General features: G+C 40.2%; 1 protein-coding gene across 10 annotated transcripts in view; it reads left to right on the top strand.

Moving 5' to 3' along the window:
* The window catches only part of UMAD1 (UBAP1-MVB12-associated (UMA) domain containing 1), a 247124-nt gene that overhangs the window by 1658 nt on the left and 226188 nt on the right, over positions 1-19278 (top strand). The gene's annotated exons all lie outside the window — the stretch shown is intronic.

The raw sequence follows: 19278 nt of genomic DNA, 5'->3' as shown, positions 1-19278 counted from the left end.
TATTCAATACTTTCCAGAGAGATTAAATGAACTCATTCAGCTTAAGAAATGGACCTTTACCAATTAGTAGTTTGTACTTCATCAACTAAGTCCTTCTCCCTACCAGCCAGAAAGCAACACTATCTGGAAAACACTAAGCTTTTCTTTATATTTTTATTTACACATGCAGACATTCCTAAATGGAATGTTGTTTAGTTTTTGTCAATTTTGACCTTTATAAAATTGGAATCATACCATATATTTCTTCTGAGTTGTTTCTTTTGCTTGTTTTTGAGATTAATCCATGTTGACACATCTAGGTGGAGTTCATTCTTTTAATTTTTTGCTGTATTGACTGACATTTTGATTATTTGAAGTTCATTTCTATTGTGTACAGGGCTTCTGTGAATATTTTGGTACATATTTGTTGGCGCACTTGTGCAAAAGTATATCAGTAGAATTGTTGGAACATAGGGTGTGCATCTTCAGTTTTACTAGTAAAACCAAAATTTTCCCCAAGTAGTGGTACTAGTTTATTCTCTTATCAGGAGTTCCATTTGATCCACATTTTTTTTGGCAATGAGATGGTTTCATGTTGCGGTCGTAATTGCCTTTCTCTGATTACTAATGTTGTAGAGCTTTTCAAATATTTATTGGCTATTTGTGTTTACCATTTTGTGGGTTTTTTTTTTTTTTTTTTTGGGTTGAGGATTTTTCTTATTGATTTTTGAGAGCTTTTGTATTAGTGTGGATAGTAATGTTGCATTTATTAGTTTAGGCCTTTCAATTTTTTTCATTCTTTCTGTCTTTCTTTCCTTTTTTCCCCTTTCATTGGAAAGAACTCCTACTTTTAATATAGTTAAAATGTTTTTCCATAAAGTTTAAAATAGTTGAAAAGGCAATTCAAAAAATCTAATTTAAGAATCATTTCTTAAAACAAGCTCTATATTTTTAAAAAATTTGAAATAGTTTTATCTTTCATATTCAAAACTACTCCATCATTTAGAATTGAGTTTTCATGTATGTTGTCAGATATCCAATTTCTTTGTTTTGTTTTCATTTCAATTGTCCCAGCATCATTTTTGACTGTGACCTTTTGCCATTGACCTTTGATGTCACCTTAAGTTTACATATATGTGTGGGTCTGTTCCTGGGCTCTCAGTTCTGTTCCATTCATCTGTTTTTCTGTCTCTGCACTATTACTCACTCTCTTCAACACTGTGGCCTTGTAACTTTGATGTCTTGATGGAAAGTTCTTTTACCTTGATCTGTTCTTCATGAATGTGTAGTTATTCTTGGCTCTTTGCTACTTCATATACAATTTAGCATGTCAGGTTCCATAGAAAACTGTGTTGGGATTGGATCACAATTGCATTTGAATCCTTGGATTGATTTCAGAAATAACATCATAATGACAACTTACTATTCTTGAGTTATTTTGGTCCCCTTAAAATCTTTCCAAATAGTTTCTTAATTTTCTACATAAAGGTTTTGACTTTTAGATTAGATTTATTCCTAGGTAACGTGTTGCTATTATAAATGCTTTTTTTAAAATGCTTTTTTTTGCCGCCAAAGCCGGTTTGGCTCGGTGGATGGAGCGTCGGTCTGCGGACTGGAGGGTCCCGGGTTCGATTCCGGTCAAGGGCGTGTGCGTTGGTTGCGGGCACATCCCCTGGTGGGGGGTGTGCGGGAGGCAGCTGGTCGATGTCTCTCTCTCATCTCTCATCGATGTTTCTAGCTCTCTGTCCCTCTCCCTTCCTCTCTGTGAAAAATCAATAAAATATATTTTAAAAAAATGCTTTTTAAAACATATTTTTATTGATTTCAGAGAGGAAGGGAGAGGGAGAGAGAGATAGAAACATCAATGATAAGAATCATTGATTGGCTGCCTCCTGCACACCCCCTACTGGGAATTGAACCTGCAACCGGGCATGTACCCTTGACCAGAATCGAACCCAGGATCCTTCAGTCTGCAGGCCAATGATCTATCTCCACTGAGCCAAACCGGCTGGGGATATAAATGGTATTTTTTTAATTAAAGATTGTTAACTGATTGTTGCTGGTATATAGAATGCATTTGACTTTTTTCTGGCTATCCTGCTAAAGTCATCTTACAATTTTCTATAAGATAAATTTTCTATTCATATGTGAATATTTTGTTTCTTAACAGTTCTTACACATTTTATTTTTCTTGCTTTTTCCCCAGGTTAGAACTTCCAGTACCATTTTGAATAGAAATGGTGTTTCAGTTAAGATGGGATTTGACTGCATAAGTAAAAGTGTCTTAAATATACAAAGGCTGCCCTGGCCGTGTAGCTCAGTTGATTAGAGCGTTGTCCCAATGTGCCAAGGTTATGGGTTCTATCCCTGATCAAGGCACATATAAGAAGCAACCAATGAATGCATAAATAAGTGGAAAAGTAATCTCTCTCTCCCTCTCCCTCCCTCTCTCTCTCTCTCTCCCTCTCTCTCCCTCTCTCTCTCTCTCTCTCTCTCTCTCTCTCTCTCTCTCTCTCTCTCTCTCTCTCTCTCTGGTTTCATCCTTAAAGTCACCTCATAGGCTAGGATACATGCAGGGGCATCAACCATCTACTTCCCATTCCAGACAGCAGAGAAGTAGTCAGGCAAAAGGGTGTGCCTTCATGGGACTCAGCTCCCTTTAAGGAGCCTTCCTGGAAGTTCTTCACAACTTGGAGTTCTAATTATTAGGTTAAGGGCTTTCCCATCTATTCCCTGTTTGATAAGAGTTTTAATTGAGTGATTAGGATATTTGATCAATTTTTTTGCCTTAATTGAGATGATTAAAATGAATAAATTTTCCACTATTGAACCATGCTCACGTTTCTGGAAGAAACACAACTTGGTTTTGATATATGCTTTTATTATATTAGAGGCCTGGTGCACAAAATTTGTGCAACGGGGTGGGGAGGGTGTCCCTCAGCCCAGCCTGCACCCTCTCCAATTTGGGAACCCTCTCACAATCCAGGACCGCTGGCTGTCAACCGCTGGCCTGCCTGCCTGCCTGCCTGATTGCCCCTAATTGCTTCTGCCTACCAGCCTGATCACCCCCTAATCCAGGGGTCCTCAAACTTTTTAAACAGGGGGCCAGTTCACTGTCCCTCAGACCGTTGGAGGGCCGGACTATAGTTTTAAAAAAAACTATGAACAAATTCCTATGCACACTGCACATATCTTATTTTGAAGTAAAGAAACAAAACTGCAAAAACACCCGCATGTGGCCCGCGGGCCGTAGTTTGAGGACGCCTGCCCTAATCACTCCCCTGCCAGCCTGATTCGTCGCCTAACTGCTCCCCTGCCAGCCTGATTGCCCCTAACTGCCCTCCCCTGCTGGCCCGGTCACCCCTAACTGCCCTCTCTTGCCAGCCTGGTTGCCCCTAACTGCCCTCCCCTGCTGACCTGGTCACCGCTAACCTTCCTCCCTTGCAGGCCTGGTCCCCCCCCAACTACCCTCCCCTGTAGGCCTGGTCCCCCCAACTCCCCTCCCCTACAGGCCTGGGTACCCCCCAACTGTCCTCCCCTGCAGGCCTGGTCACCCCTAACTGCCTTCCCCTGCAGGCCTTGTCCCTCCCAACTGCCTTCCCCTGCAGGCCTTGTCCCTCCCAACTGCCCTCCCCTGTAGGCCATCTTGTGGCGGCCATCTTGTGTCCACATGGGGGCAGCCATCTTGTGAGTTGGAGTGATGGTCAATTTGCATATTACTCTTTTATTAGATAGGATATTGGGTTTGATATTGTTTTGTTTAGGATTTTTGCATCATAAAAATTCATGAGGGAGATTAGCTTATAATTTTCTTTTTCCCTGTATAGTCCTTGTCAGATTCTGGTATTATTAGGGTTGTACTAGTCTCATGACATGAGTTGTGGAGTCTTTCCTCTGTTCTCTTGGATTCTGTGTAAAATTGAATTGATCTGCTTGTCAACTGTTTGGTAGAACTCACCTGTAAAACATTCTGCATCTATTATACGTTTTATTGTGTTTTGCTTTATTGCCTTTCACAGATGTTGCATTTTTCATAAACTGAAGGCAAGATCATCCACCAGCAAAAAGCTTCTGACTCACTGTATTGTGATATTTGCTTTATTGCAGTGGTCTGGAACCAAAACGCAGTATCTCGAGGTATGCCTGTGGTTCCCTGAACCTACTGCAGGCATGTCCCACAGGTTTTCATAAGTAGATGTTCATCATCATTAAATTGTAAATATTTTCTAGTTTTCAACTTATTTCTTCTTTGACTCATGGCTTTTGTTTCCAAATGAATAGGTTTTATTTATTGAAGTTATTTGTTTTATTAATTTCTAATGTAATTGCATTATCTTTCAAAGTATATGTGACTTGCTTTAAGGCTTATCAAGTACATGAGCAATTTTGGTAAATATTTCATGTGTGCTTGGAAAAAATTGCATTTTTCAATTGTTGGATCAAGCTTGTAAATTGCATTGTTCAACTATTTCTATGTTATTACCTTTTGTCTGATTAATATCTCAATTGAGATAATTGTGCTAAGTATCCAACAGATGGTAGCAATTGGCAGTTTTCCCTTGAATTTCTGATGACTTGTCCTATGCATTTTTGAAGATTTGTTATTCGGTTCATACAAGATTAGGATTGTGAAGAAAATGGTCAAATGAAGTAGTGAGTATCTCAGATCATGCTTTTTGGCTTAAAGTTAATTTTCTTTTGGTTTCTAACCAGCTTTTTTTTGCTTAGAATTGGTTTGTTGTATTATTTTCCATCATGTACTTCACCTAAGGGCTTAGATTGCTCATTGCCTCACCTCTTAGGTGTTTATCAGGTCTGACTTGGCAGGTCTAACTCAAGGGAAGAACAGACACTTTTTTTAACCACAAGGCTTCCATTATAACACAACTGCCCAAATGTGTGGAGGCTGGGTTCCTCTCTATAGGAGCACTGGAGTTTGGTGGATGATGAGTGTTTTGTACTTCTCTGCTTGTTATGTTTCCTCAAGAAACCTTATTTGATATTTATACTGTGTGTATTTGTGTCTGTATTGGCCTTATGACTTCCAGCTTTTCTGTGTCTGTAAGTTTTAGGTGTGTCTCTTGTAAATATTGCCTGTGGCTAAAGGTTTAACATTTCTATATTTTGTCCATTTACATTGTTGTTACCGATACTTTTTTGAATCATTTCTATAGTCATTTTGTGCTTTCTGTGTTCTGCTTTTTAAATTTTTCTCCTTTCTTGGGATAATCTAATTTGCCAGCTCTAGTCACTTGTCCATACGCCATCCAAAGAGCTATGGCGTGGAAAGGGATTTGGGGAGGATTGGGTACAAACATGGCTGCTGAGAGTTTACTATGTTGAAAAGATGCCCAAGGGGGATGTAGTAACCCATAATGGGGATTGTGGTCAGCTGAACTGAGTACTAGTGGCAGTAGGAATAGAGAAAAGCCAAAAGTTTCATGAGATATCGTGAGTTGCAGGACTTAGTGTTCGGTGGACAGGGAGAGGGTGAAATTAAGGTAACACGGTTTTGTTCTAGCAGCTGTTCGGACCATCATGCTTTGAGGTAGAGAGTAGAGTAGTTCTGGGAAGATGACTCAGGCGTAGACATTGAGCCAGTGTAGCACAGAGTGAAGAACATAGACTTAGAGCAAACAGCCTAGTTGAAATCCTGATACTTTCACTTAAGTGATTTCCGGACAAATTTTTCATCCTTTCATAGTTGCAATATTCGTATTAACTTGGGAGGTAAAGCTTCATATGATTGTAAGCGTGAAAGATAATTGTGTTTGTAAAGCATTGGGCACAGTGCCTTGGTACACTGAGCACTTCAGTAATAAACTACAAATTATAACTGTTACTAGCACGGCCAGATTGGCCTTAAGTATCCGTTGGACATCTTCGTGATGATGAACAGTAAGATAGTGAAGGGTGAAGGAAACCGTGTTTCCCCAGAAGGAAGGGAGTGTGTGGGCTTGTCTGAGAGCGGAGATCCTGAATCCATCTGGGTTTTACGCCGTTCTGCTCAGCAGCTTGGATGTTAGAGATTGTGGTTTTTCACAACCATCTGAATATTACCAAGGTGTTTTCTCTACTTATCAACAGTTTCTTGTGGAAAATAATCATCAGAGAGATATCCTTCTTAATCTTTGGTTTCATATTTTCCCTTCTTTATGTTGATCTTATTCTGGTAATCTCTTATTGAAGGAGAGACGGGGTGGGTGAGATTACCTTAGTCTCCCTCTCTGAACTCATTGCATGCAGCTGCTTGTTCCGTGTCCAAAGACGGATGCACACGTTCCTCAGCTTGTTCAGCTCCCACTGGCTACTGGCGCTCATCATATGTGGGTGTGCTGGGCTGAGAGTCTGAACATAAAGGACACCTCCTTTCTGGCTCGGCTCATGGAGCTTTTTTTGTCTGGGCCCCTGTTTTACAGTCTTCTTGGGCAGGTACAAACCATTGACCTTTGAATGGAGGTGGATGATCTCCCGAGGGAGGAGTCAGGTTAGGGGAGGGAATCTAGTTCTGCCAGACGAGTTTTCAGGCAGTGGGATGTCTGGCAGCTGGTTTTTTCCTGGGAAGGTACAACTTCTTTATTTTAGAATTAAGTTTAGGCAATGGGAATGGATGGAATACTTTCTCCATCTTTGTGGTTCACTCTCCAGTTTTAGTTTGCTTGTTTATTCACTTATTCCTGCATTCCTTGGAGAGAAGTAGCAGCATGTGGCAGAGTACAGTTAGGAACTCTTGGTCAGTTGTTCTTCTTGGCCTATCCCTGTTGATTGTGCTGTTCATGGAAATTTGACTCAGACTTTGGCACATGGTTGAGGGAGCTATTGCCAGCTGTTGTCTTGTGTTATCTTTATGTGCACTTTGATGAAAAAAATTGGGAGGAGGTAAAACAGCCAGCTTTCTTGTTTACTCAGGAGTGTTAAGTTTTCAGACAAATAGCAATGCTTGACTAGACTTGTTAGCAACTTGTTAGCCTCTTGCATGGCCGGTGCTAGTGTTACACAGGACTCAGCACCATACTTTGTGGGACTGGCTTTGAGAGAGGTGATAGAGAAGCAGGCCAAAGAGGCAGCAAGAAGATTGGATATTTCCTTGAATTTCGACAAAGTGTCTTGTCTGGTTTTGTTTCTGTAAGGCCTACCACGGTGCCTGGCCAGTATTTGCCCTTCAAAACATGTTGGTTGGATTAATTAAAAGTGAACAAACAACTGAATTTTTTTTGTGGGGGGGGGTGGCGGTAGGAAATAAAGACTTTATACTGCAGTTAGGTTGTATTCAAAGTCAAATGATGCAGATTTCTAGTAGACAATTTGGGGGGTGAGACCTTTTGGAAGCTGAATACAAGGGTTCCTGTTGTGTGTTAAATGCATGTAAGTGAGCAAATAGAGCAATTGAAAGACCAACGCTGAATAATGTTTTATTTTTATTCATTCTAGGTTTTCCCTGTGCTATAGAGAGTGTAAAGAGGTGTGGCCTTACATCGGATGACTTCCTTCTCCCTTAGGACATTATTTAAATCTGTTTATTCATCTAAGATATTTGTTATATGTGAAGAGATGTGTTTTGTTAGAGTTATCTGAAGTCTTTTTTAGTATGTTGTGTTTTGTTTTGTTTTTTCCATTTCAGAGTTGCAACATTGAATGCAGTGGGTAGAAATTAGTATTGTATAGGTAGGTTCAGTGTTATTTAAGCCAAAGCCAAAATGTGTTTTGTTTTTTCTGTGTTAGAATTATGTCTGTAACTTTATTAAAACATAAAAATATATCATATCATTGTATCCTTAATTTAGAAGAGTCGGGACAACACTAACGTCTTTAAATTATATTCTTGAGACCCAAATGATATAAATTACAAATACAGTTCATTTATAAGCTCCAGAAAGCAACAACTTTATCTTCTAAATGTCTACACCTCCCCAACACTATTTAGAAAAAATAATCCATGGTGCTCACATGTACTGCATTAAAGAGAGGGAAATTGTTATTGTTTTGTTTTTTAAATAAAACCTCTTGAAATTAAGATGTCTTTGGCTAAAGTGTATCATATACTAGGCGATCACACCCACCCACAGAGAAGTAGGTTACAACAAAGAATTATCTGGACCAAACCACTAAGAATAAAGAGATGGAGAAACCTGGGTCTGATGTACTGGGAGACTTCTCCCCCCCCCCCCCCCCCCCCCCAATTAGTAGAATCAGAGGAGACTGTGTTATACTGTTCTATTTTTTTTTTTTTTTTTTGAATAAGGGACAGTAGAAGGAAAAGGTAGTCAGTTTTTACCACTGCCAGGCTACCATTTTTTATTCTGAAAATAATCGGGTAATTAAAAGGAAAACAAACAAAAATCCCCAAATCAAACAACAAAAGTACACAAAACTTCTCTGTTGATTCTAATAGAGACTTTGGGGGTCATATTTATTTACAAAGTAATGAAGGTGGGTCAATTTCTATGAGGTTGGTTTTATCTTAGTGAGACCATTCGATGATGGGACTAGGGTCTGAGAAGAATGAAGATTTGGTTCTAAAATTTTCTTGGGCCAATTGTGACTGTTCAAGATGCCTTTATCATATGCTTGGAAAGCAATTCTGCTAGAGAAAATTCCAGAAAGTGAATAATTTCCAGATAATTTAATGCTTCCAGGATAGCAGGATTTTGTTATTCTAGTCATAGCTAATGATGGCAAAGAGTTTCTGGTGGTGGGTGTCTTACAGGAGTGGTCAGTAGCTGGCTGTTGAGATGATCAAATGAAGCCTGTGCTGCTCTCCATGGCAACAAGGTCATGTTGAAATCATCCCTAGTGATAAACTGGCAGCGCCCCCCCCCCCCCCCCCCACCCCCCGAGTACTCTTTTAACCTAGATTTCTGGTACTTTGTCTAAGGATTTCATGTTTGAATCCTACGTGTCCCATTTCTGAAAAGCTTTTCTGCCTTTAATATTATATGAAATAAAATAGGAAAGGATTTAAACTATAAGGATCAAGTAAAAAACTATAAAATCAAGAAAGAAAACAAAAACCCCAGCTTAGCCCGTTAAAATCTACACTGTGAAGTTCCAGGGAGCTCCTTTGCCTTCTTCCGGAATCCTCCCTTGCCCAATGCTTTATAATCATGCGCTTGTAGCTCCAGACCTCCGACTTTCTGAGTAGTTTAGATGTTCTGTTTTGGCTAAAAATAATATGTGTTTAATTTCTGAATTTGCTGAAAGCAACTCTACAGTCCTATTAGAGAAGTGAGTTTTATTAGATCACGTAAATTCAAATTTTTAATGATAGTTATATATGCGCATGATGTTACTTTTCCAGTTAGGTGACCAGTGAACTGTTAGGAGTGTTAAATTAGTGGACAGGCTTTCTTAAAAATGAGGCTGCTACCACCACCTTGTATTCATCTGGATATGTTAGAAAAGCTGCACGAGTGTGTTCTGGGGGCATCTCTGAGCTACTCCAGGCCCGTGGAAATGGAAGTAAGAGTTCAAGGAGAAAGAGAACAATGTGAAATTTCCTGCTGTCATAAAAGAACTTGTTCATCTATTTTTTAAATGGTTGATGGTGTATATAAAAACGTTATAGTGTTTATAATTCATTGGATAAATGTAAAAGAATGATATCTTGGTTTTATTACAACATATAAATATTTATAACATGCTAGAAATTACATCCTTTATAATTTTGAATGGAAAGTTTTAGATGACAACTTAAAAAGTACAAGGGGGGACATGTTTTCAAAACATTTTTAGGGGATATGTGAGCACCAAAGTATGATTAGCGGCTTTGAAATATTTTTTGCTGGCAACCCAAATTAAGAACTACATTTCAATGACCTTGTCCATGTATCCAAAAGCATATGTTTGTAGCACATTATCATATGTGATTCTCTCTCATAATATTTATGCTTCCGCTTCCTTTTCTCCTTCCTATTTCATTCTATTAATAAATCTGGCCATGACTCAGTATATTGAGTATATATCCTCTAAAGAGTTTGGACCTGGAGTTTGAAAAACATCTATGGATCCAAAGTTCAGTTCTTTGTTTATGTTATTCCTTGAGTGGGTTGTTGTTGTTTTTTGCCTTTTTTGTGTGTGTCTGAGCATAAATCAGAGAGGCGGAAATAAACTTATGTTAATACTTTAATTTCATTAATTGTCTTTCAAAAGTTCTGTGGAGCTCGTGTGACATCAGTTTACATGACTTTCCCTGCTCCCCTCTTCCTTATCCTCCCAGATATTACACCGATATCACAAAATTCACAAAGAAAAAGACCGAGGTGGGAAGGAAAGACGGGGAGAATCTTTGGGATCCTAATTGATAGTCTGAAGTTAATGGATACATTTTTAAACAGGATAAAATCACATCTTTCGTACAAATATTAAAACCTGTCAAAGACGTTACTCATGCCCTAGCTGGTTTGGCTCAGTGGATGGAACGTCAGCCTGTGGACTGAAGGGTCCCAGGGTTCGATTCCAGTCAAGGGCACGTGCCCGGGTTGCAGGCTTGATCCCCAATAGGGGGCGTGCAGGAGGCAGCTGATCCATGATTCTCTCATCATTGATGTTTCTCCCTCTCCCTCTCACTTCTTCTCTGAAATCAGTAAAAATATATTTTTTAAAAAGACATTATTCATTAATTAAGGAAGGAATTAGTAAGATATTATAATGGGTTCAAAAGAGAACTCAAAAGTATCACTCAAGCTCTAACTGGTTTGGCTCAGTGGATCGAGCGTCGGCCTGCGGACTCAAGGGTCCCAGGTTCAATTCCTGTCAGGGGCATATACCTTGGTTGCGGGCACATCCCCAGTAGGGGGTGTGCAGGAGGCAGCTGATTGATGTTTCTCTCTCATCGATTTTTCTAACTCTCCCTCTCCCTTCCTTTCTGTAAAAAAAAAAAAAAAAAAAGTATCACTCAAAGTATTATTTATAGAAGAATGAGGGGATGTCCATTTTATAAATGGGTGCAAAACTGGTCACTGTCCTCAGGACAGAAATTAATGCAGTCTTCCAGATACACTTCTGTAGTCAGGGCTTATTTACATGGCTGTCAATTTCATACACATTACCTCCGATAGAGTTACTGCATAACCTAGTCAAAGAAAACCAGGGGTGAAGATAACCAGATAGATGAGCTAGCTGGAATATCCACTAAAAGCCCAAGTCCTTCACAATTGTTCCTTATTATGATTAGATTTACACTGTTAAACACACTCTTATTGATCTAAAATTTTGCCACCTGAAGGCCAAATCCAGTTTGAAAAGGATTTAGGCGTTCTGCAGAATATTTTTAAACATTTTGAATTTGTTGCTATCTTTTGAAAACCAAATTTTTCAAAATTGTAGATTTCCAGTTGTCTTGAAAAATCAAACTTGGTTTCACTGTGCCCACATTCCTTTAGGGAACTGGTTGGCACTGCCAATGATGCCTTCTATTATTTTTAAAAAATGTTTAGTATTATAATGGGTTCAAAAGAGAACTCAAAAGTATCATTCAAAGTATTACTGTAAAATAACATGATATTCAGCTTAGAAAAAAGCAAATACTACAGAAAGAAACATAGAATGAATAAATATAAACTGGTTGTGCATCCTAATAACAACTATTAGGTTTGGTGTGTTGGCCATATTTTCTTTCTAAGAATATACAAACTTATTCTCCTTTCACACACACAAAATAGAAATTCCTCTTATGATTAGAAACCCTGCTTATTTCATTTGAAAAAGCAAATAAATTAGAAAAACTACCAGACAGGATCCAATAGTATAAAACCAATACTTCAACTAAAAGGTTATCTCTCAGAGGACTGGTGACAGAGCAGCAGTTCAAGTCCCAGGCCTAGTCCCACACACAGGCATTACAGGGGAGGACCTTCTGACACAGGCAACTTGAGACCTTCACGATACATTTCCCAATGGTTCTTGGATGCCTTGGGATCCTCTTCTGGGGGAGAGATGCCTTTAAGCCATAGCTTCAGTCTGGTCCTGTTTTTCTTTTGTTGTGGTTTATGGTGACCATACAAGTGCAAATCTGATTACAGACTTCCCCAGCTCAGCACCTTCAAAAGCGTTTTCACTGGTTTCTCAATCAAGATCTCACAAGCCTTTTAGGGAAGGGCTCTTCCACTGGGCTCCCTGGGCATCTCCCTCCCAACAGGTGCCTTCTTTAGACTAGGCCGCCACTCTCCTTCACTCCTTGTCTCATAGAAGGCTGGTTCAAAACCATTATACTTGGCTGTCACACCAGGACGAAAATGTTAACTCAGCCCTGACCGGTTTGGCTCAGTGGATAGAGCATCGGCCTGCGGACTGAAGGGTCCCAGGTTCGATTCCAGTCAAGGGCATGTACCTTGGTTGCGGGCGCATCCCCAGTGGGGGGTGTGCAAGAGGCAGCTGATTGATATTTCTTTCCCATTCATGTTTCTAACGCTCTATCCCTCTCCCTTCCTCTCTGTAAAAAAATCAATAAAATATATTAAAAAAAGAAAAAAGAAAATGTTAACTCAACTATATTGTTACACATTTCAAAAGAGAAACAACTGACCTCTTCAGTGGAATCCAGAGGTGATAAATTCAAAAGCCAGACTACACAATAATAGTAAATCCTATATACCACTCTGGATATTCTAATATTCCCTTGACTTTTTAGTTCTTTCAATAATTTATCTGTACATTTCTTTTGCAGTCTTATTTTCTATTGCTTGTCTACATGCCTCTATTGAGGTCACTCCCAAAGAACACATCATGTTATTGTTCACAGTGATCCTTTTTATAGGAAAGGCCTCTTCTTCATTTATAACTATGCCCAAACCATCAGATGAAGTTAAACTCAAGGCTACTTATTTGTGAAGTCTACCAGGGCTCTTCTAATTCTCATTGATTCTTCTGGAATGTAGTGTCTCTCAAGACTAAAACTACCAAAAGCATGGACCACCTCCTTTTTTGGTATCTCTCAGAATAAATTAATAAACTTGTTATCTAAATTTGTATTATTCTTACATAATCATGCAATTCATAACCCACCATACAGAAGAAGCAGAGGAAGGTTAAAACATTGTTCAAGATTTTAATTTTGTAGCAGCATGAAATATACATATTTATTGGATTTGGGCACAAATGTGAAGAAAAAGCTGTGTGGGTACATATATTATTCTTGTCTATTGATCTGCTATCTATTGATCACACATAAAATTTCAGTTTATGTGATGTATTTACATTATTTAGTAGTCTGTTGAAATTGAAAGAAGATAAGCAAGTTGAAAAAAGGAGGTTTCCTTAATCCTTTAATCCTTTTGTCATGGGAAATATTTCTTAAAAGGTAAGCCTTAGAATAATAGGGAAAAATAAATCTATAACTTGCCTTACTCTCTTCCCCTTCAGGGCAACAGGATCTGCCTGCCTAGCAGTCAGTTAGCCCTGTATGTGCAGCCTGGGTCTACCATGAAAACAGTGAAGACACTGTTCTTTTATTTCCAAGTTTTGTGTGAATCCTTAGAGAAAAGCATTTAAAAAAAAAAAATACAAAGACTGTATCTGTAACACATACAAAGTGGGTTAATAGGTTTGAGACAGTTTTCGGAATAATTGTGAACTACAACATTTATATAACATCTAGAATATTGTACTAATAATGTATTTCAAAAATAGCTTTATTGAGGTATACTCAATATACAGTATATTGCACACATTGGAAGTGTTCAATTTGACAAGTTTTGACATGTTTATACCCCTGAAACCATCACCACAATCAAGATAAAGAATGTATCCCTCACCCTCACAAGTTTCCTTGTGCCCCTTTGTGATCCCTGCCTGCGCCTCCCTATTCCCCAGGCAACCACTGATCTGCTTTCTGTCCTTATACGTTAGTTTGCATTTTTGTAGAAGTTCATACAAATGGAATCATGCAGTATAAACTCTCTTTAGTCTGGCTTCTTTCACTCAGCTTAGTTTTGTTGATATTCATGCATGTTGTAGCCTATCTTAGGACTTCATGCTTTCTTCTTGCTGAATAGTATTATGGATGTGCCACAGTTTGTTTATCCATTTATCTGTTGCACATTTGGCTTGTTTCCAGTTTTTACAAAGGAAAGCTGTATAACATTTGTGTACAGTTGCGGACATATGCCTTCATTTTTCTTAGGTAAATACCTAGAAGGAGAAGGTCTGGGTCATATGGTAGGTGTATGTTTATGTTTTTAAGAAACTACTAAACTGTTGTTCAGAGTATTTGTATTATATCACACACCTACCACAGTGCACAAGAGTTCCAGTTGCTCCACATTTTGCCAACACTGGGCATGGCAAGCCTTTTCAATTTTAAATATTTTATGGGTGTGTAATGGTATCTCATTGAGGTTTTAATTTGCATTTGCCTATTGACTGATGATGTTGAGGATTCTTTCATGTGTTTTTTTGCCACTCACATGTCTTCTTTGGTGAAATGTCTGTTCATGTCTTCTGCCCAGTCTTTATTAATTTTTTTTCTCATTATTGAGTTTTAACAGTTCTTTGTTTTCATATACACACATCTTTACATATTTTATACACACACATCCTCTGTCAGATTTGTGACTTGTACGTGTTTTTCCCCAGCCTGTCTGTGGCTTGGGCAGGTGAATTCTTTATCTCCCATGTCAGGGCAGCTCCAGGATTCTCATGTTTGAGAATTAAAGAGGTATTATTCTAAATCTCCTACCTCAGCCAGGCAAGAGTGTTGTTGCTAGATGATAATGTAGTATTTGTCAGAATAAATTTTGGTATTTTTTCCTGTTTCTAAATGTGGAATTTTCTTACTGTAGACAATTTAAAAAATACTGATAATTATAAGCAAGGAAACAAGACGAGAATACACTTGAGAACTCAAAGCAAAAGAAGCCCAAATGTCAAGGTCACGTGCACCAGAGCTTAAGGGCTGGGACTTAACCATACACTTGGCCTGGGGCAGCAGGACTGTTACAGGCTGCCTCCACTTTGGGGATGCGGCTCCAAAATGACGCTGCCTTTTGCTGAGGAGTGCCGCAGATGTGAGCGGCGGGGGTTGCAGTTTGTTCACCCTAAATATAAGTCGAGTGCTGCATTTGCAGTGCTCCGTCAGTGTCTGGCCTAAACACTTAATAAATGTTTCTAAAATACAAAGTAGGTGAGGGTCTTGAACGTGGTGTTGTGGAAGTCATGAACGTCTTCAGAACATAGAGCTGAGCAAGGCTGGGAGGGTAGGGATTAATAGAGACAAAACATGAAATGAATCCAATGTTTTTGACTAATATTGGGGAATATATTCAAGTCTAACACAAATGTCCTAAGTGTGAAAGGCTCCTTCTCTCCGGTGCTTTATTGATGAAAAGCATCCGGTTTGGGTGCCCAAAGGACATGGTGTAAAATTCTAGCACTGCTATTTACTAACCACTTGAACTTAGACCAGTATGTCACCTACTTCAATTCTTGCACATTGTAATTATAGAGATCTTACATAAGACAGAGTGTGCAAAGCATTTTGACATGTTGTGGGGTTTGCAGTTAAGCCCCTTTGCCTTCCCATTCTCCAGCCTTTAGCAGGGTGACTAAACCTGGCTGCTGGAGCGGGGACCTACCCATGCGCTTTCCCCCCCATGAGAATGAGCTCCCAGACGGGAGATCTGAGCATGGTAATTGCCAGGCCTCCCAGGATAAGTGTTTCTTACACTGTATGTGTTTTTCAGTGACATGAAAAAATGTCAAGGCATAAAGATAACTTGATTGTAGATTTTAGGGTCTCAGACATAGTCTTTTCATGCAAGGAGCAATTCCTGTGGACTGACCTGAGGTTCTTCTCATTAATGTCAGCAGCAGGATTGATCATATAAGGGAATCTCAAGACTTGTATTGGAAAATGGACCATGGAAAACCATCTTGAAGTGGGCCATTGGAGAGGAGGGAGTTAAGATGATGGTCAGGTTGGCAGGATACTAGGTGCGAGGATGGCTGGTACTTTTGTAACAATTTTAGAGCTGTTTCCAATGGCTCTTTGTAGGAAACCAGTTCTTGCTGCATTCTGAGTTCTTGTTACTGTCTCTGCTACCTTTCTCTTATCCCTGACCTGTTTTCTCCATGCCTGGAAATTTCTTGACTCTTGGAGCCTAAATTATCCCTCCTCTAACTTTGTCTGGAATTTTATGATGCTCTAAAGGGATGGAATATAACATGATGCATTGCCATACTTTCAAGTCATACTTTGAACAGACTGCTGCAGCCTGTAGATTGTTTCAGCTTTGTGTTTCAGGTCATGAAAAACTTAATGCTTCACTTAGTTACTTAAGTTATAAATTCCGTACAATATACCTGCATTAAAAGGAGATTCTGGCACTACAGCTGAGTTTGGCCTGGCTTTCCTAACAACATATCTATAATCAGGGGGCTTGCGAATGACATACCAGAACGACGTAGTGATTTCCGTGTTGGTTCCAGGTCTGTGTTGTGGCCAGGCATTAAAAGATATTGGGAATTTGAGTCCTTTCTGTTCAAAAACTTTTCTTTATACAATAGAACAGGAACCAATTTTTAAAGGGCCTCTCCTCCTCTGTCCACAAAGCTCCTTGTTGTAACTATCTAATGGCACGTGACAGGGTGAGCCGTGCAAGCTGCATGGCCACACCTACCTCAGGAGGGCAGGCGACTGCACTCCTGATCTGTCTCTATAAGGCCAAGAGCCAGTGAACAGCCCTCATGATTCTGGGGTTCTCCTTTGGGGCCGCCCCGTACTCAGCTCTCTCTCCCTGCCGTAGGCAAAGTGACACCCCTTCCCAAGCTCCGTAACCCAAATTGCCCCATTCAGTCATAGCATCGGGCTCCAAGTTCAGTATTTCTTCACCAGGTCCAGAAGTGGCACCTCTTGGTCTGGAGACTTCATGAACTAAAAAGACCAGGGTTCTGCCCCTCGTGTCCCCTCCCACCTTGTGGAACTGGGAAAGATAACTCCCATTCAGAAAGGGGAGGGCTGGGAAATACAGGGTGTCCCCAAAGTGTATTCACACACTTTGAATAATTAGAAAGACAGTGTTTATTAAATAGATTTCATTTTCACAACTGAGCTATCAGTTGTTAAAGTGTGTATGTATGTATATATTTTGCGGGGACACCCTGTATATAGCAGTCCCAGAGTGGTAGCAATTCTGAAACCCCCCTGAGCAGGCATTTTGGGGGACCCCACCTTGGGTTGGAGAATGTTCATTCATTATGCCCAGATTCTGCTTCCTGGAGGAGCCCTCACCCCCCAGTCCGTTGTTCTCCGTGGCCATTGGCTCCTCCCTCTCAGAGTTTCTTCCTTTTCTGGTAACTTCGTGGCTACCCTGAGGTTGGCACGGGAGAACAGGCCTTCCTTGGGGGCAGCTTCCTCGGCCTGTAGGGTCGTGGTCCTCTTTTAATCCAGACGGCTGGTTATTTTGGCATCACAGCCCTCAAACACGTCACTCACTTCTTATCTGATTCGAGTCAGCTTCATGTATCAGTAGCCAGATCTACAGTTGTGGCTAGATAGAACTTAGATTGTCTCTATTTCTCATCTTTTTTACCCCTCCACGTACCTCCTCCTCCTTTGCTTATTTGAGGGTATCTTTTTCTCCACCGGCTTTCCGTTGGAGACCCACCCTCTTTGTCTCTTTTTCCTGCACCAGGTTTCCTGAGTGAAGGAATGTACTGAGAGCCACAGTAATCCTCTCAGGGGTTTTCACGTCCGGTGGCTGCACCCTTGATTTGATCCTTAGCCGAGGTTGAGTTTTAATCAGCTTTTGTCCCTTCAAAGGCCTTCTTCGTTTTATTTTTAACCATTTGGGGTTGAGGAGTTACCTGCCTCTTCCAGTCTTTTAAGTCTGAACGTGAACTCTCTTTTCTTATATTCCTGATATAAATCAATCAATTATTTTTTTATTTTTTATTTTTAAATATATTTTATTGATTTTTCACAGAGAGGAAGGAAGAGGGATAGAGAGCTAGAAACATCGATGAGAGAGAGATATCGACCAGCTGCCTCCTGCACACCCCCCACCGGGGGATGTGCCCGCAACCAATGTACATGCCCTTGACCGGAATCGAACCTGGGACCTTCCAGTCCACAGACCGACGCTCTATCCACTGAGCCAAACCGGCTTCTGCTCAATCAATTATTTTTTGATATCATTTCTTTCATGCATGGGTTTCTCTGATCTTACTCAGGTATGTTTTTTTTTTTTTTTTTTTATCCCATTCCTTGTCTTTTCCTTTTTTCCTTTTGCTTTTTCATCGAATCCTGTTTTCCACCAGTCTCATAGAGGCCCTGTCCCCTGTGCCCTGTTGAGGGTGCCCAACCATTTCCAGACTTTTCTTTTGGATCCATCACTCTATCCAGGCAGAAATCTTTGAGGATTTCAGACGCTGTTCCTTCCCTCTACTGGAACGTTTTCTTTTCACATGGCTTGTGCTTTTTTCTTCTCCGTTTTTTGTCCCTCTAAAAAGTGAAATCTGCCAAATGTGTTTTCTAACTGCAAGTGGGCTCCTTTACCATCCGCTTGGATCTGCAGCCCAGGGCGGGTTGACCTGCACAAATCCCAGTTCAAGCCTCAGTTTCTAGAAGGCTTTTGCTGAGATCAAATCTTTACTAACCCTCCCTGCTTGATCTTCTGGTTTGGGTGGAAAATATGGAAACAAAAATGTGGAGCATTTGCTGCCACCAGGATTATTCCTTTCTTTATTGTCTGTTACACGGCTTTGTTTATAGGGACTGTCCTCCGAGTGTAATGTGTCCTTGCAAGTTCTCGTAAACTTCCTTCCCAGTTGTTTTCTAGGAATTATTGGCCTTTATGAATGTGCAAAGATGGGAGGTTGAAGAGGAGGGGTGTGTGTGTGTGTGTGTGGGTGTGTGTGTGTGTGTGTGTGGTTTGGGATAGCCCACAATAATCTCACCAACACAAAGATCTGCCCTGATGGGAATTTGAAGTTGGCTTCAGCCTTACAGTGGCTACAGCTCTTGAGTGTCTGAATCAGATAACCAACTGCAGAGGGTGTTTGACATGCCTTCTTTTTCGCAGGCGGCCTCAGTTCTGTGAGCCTTAAGCTAGTTATGACCTGACAGGTTCTTTTGGTTTTGTCCTGTTTTTCCTTTCCTCAATCAAGTGTATGATTGATGTTTATGTTCAGCGAGATCCTTCCAGGTTGTGGTGCTATCTGTTGATTTTAGTTTCCCCTGGAGTGATTTCTTGGATTATTTCCTGCACGTTCAAAAACTGAGAGTAGTTTACAGGATTCACTTGACCCTGGAAGTCCATGCACCTTTATTTCCGGCTTTGTCTTCTGACACCTGGATAGGAGGGC

Source organism: Eptesicus fuscus, chromosome 14 (assembly GCF_027574615.1).
Source record: "Eptesicus fuscus isolate TK198812 chromosome 14, DD_ASM_mEF_20220401, whole genome shotgun sequence".
NCBI classification, from domain to species: Eukaryota; Metazoa; Chordata; class Mammalia; order Chiroptera; family Vespertilionidae; genus Eptesicus; species Eptesicus fuscus.
This window is presented reverse-complemented; position numbering and strand designations above follow the sequence as displayed.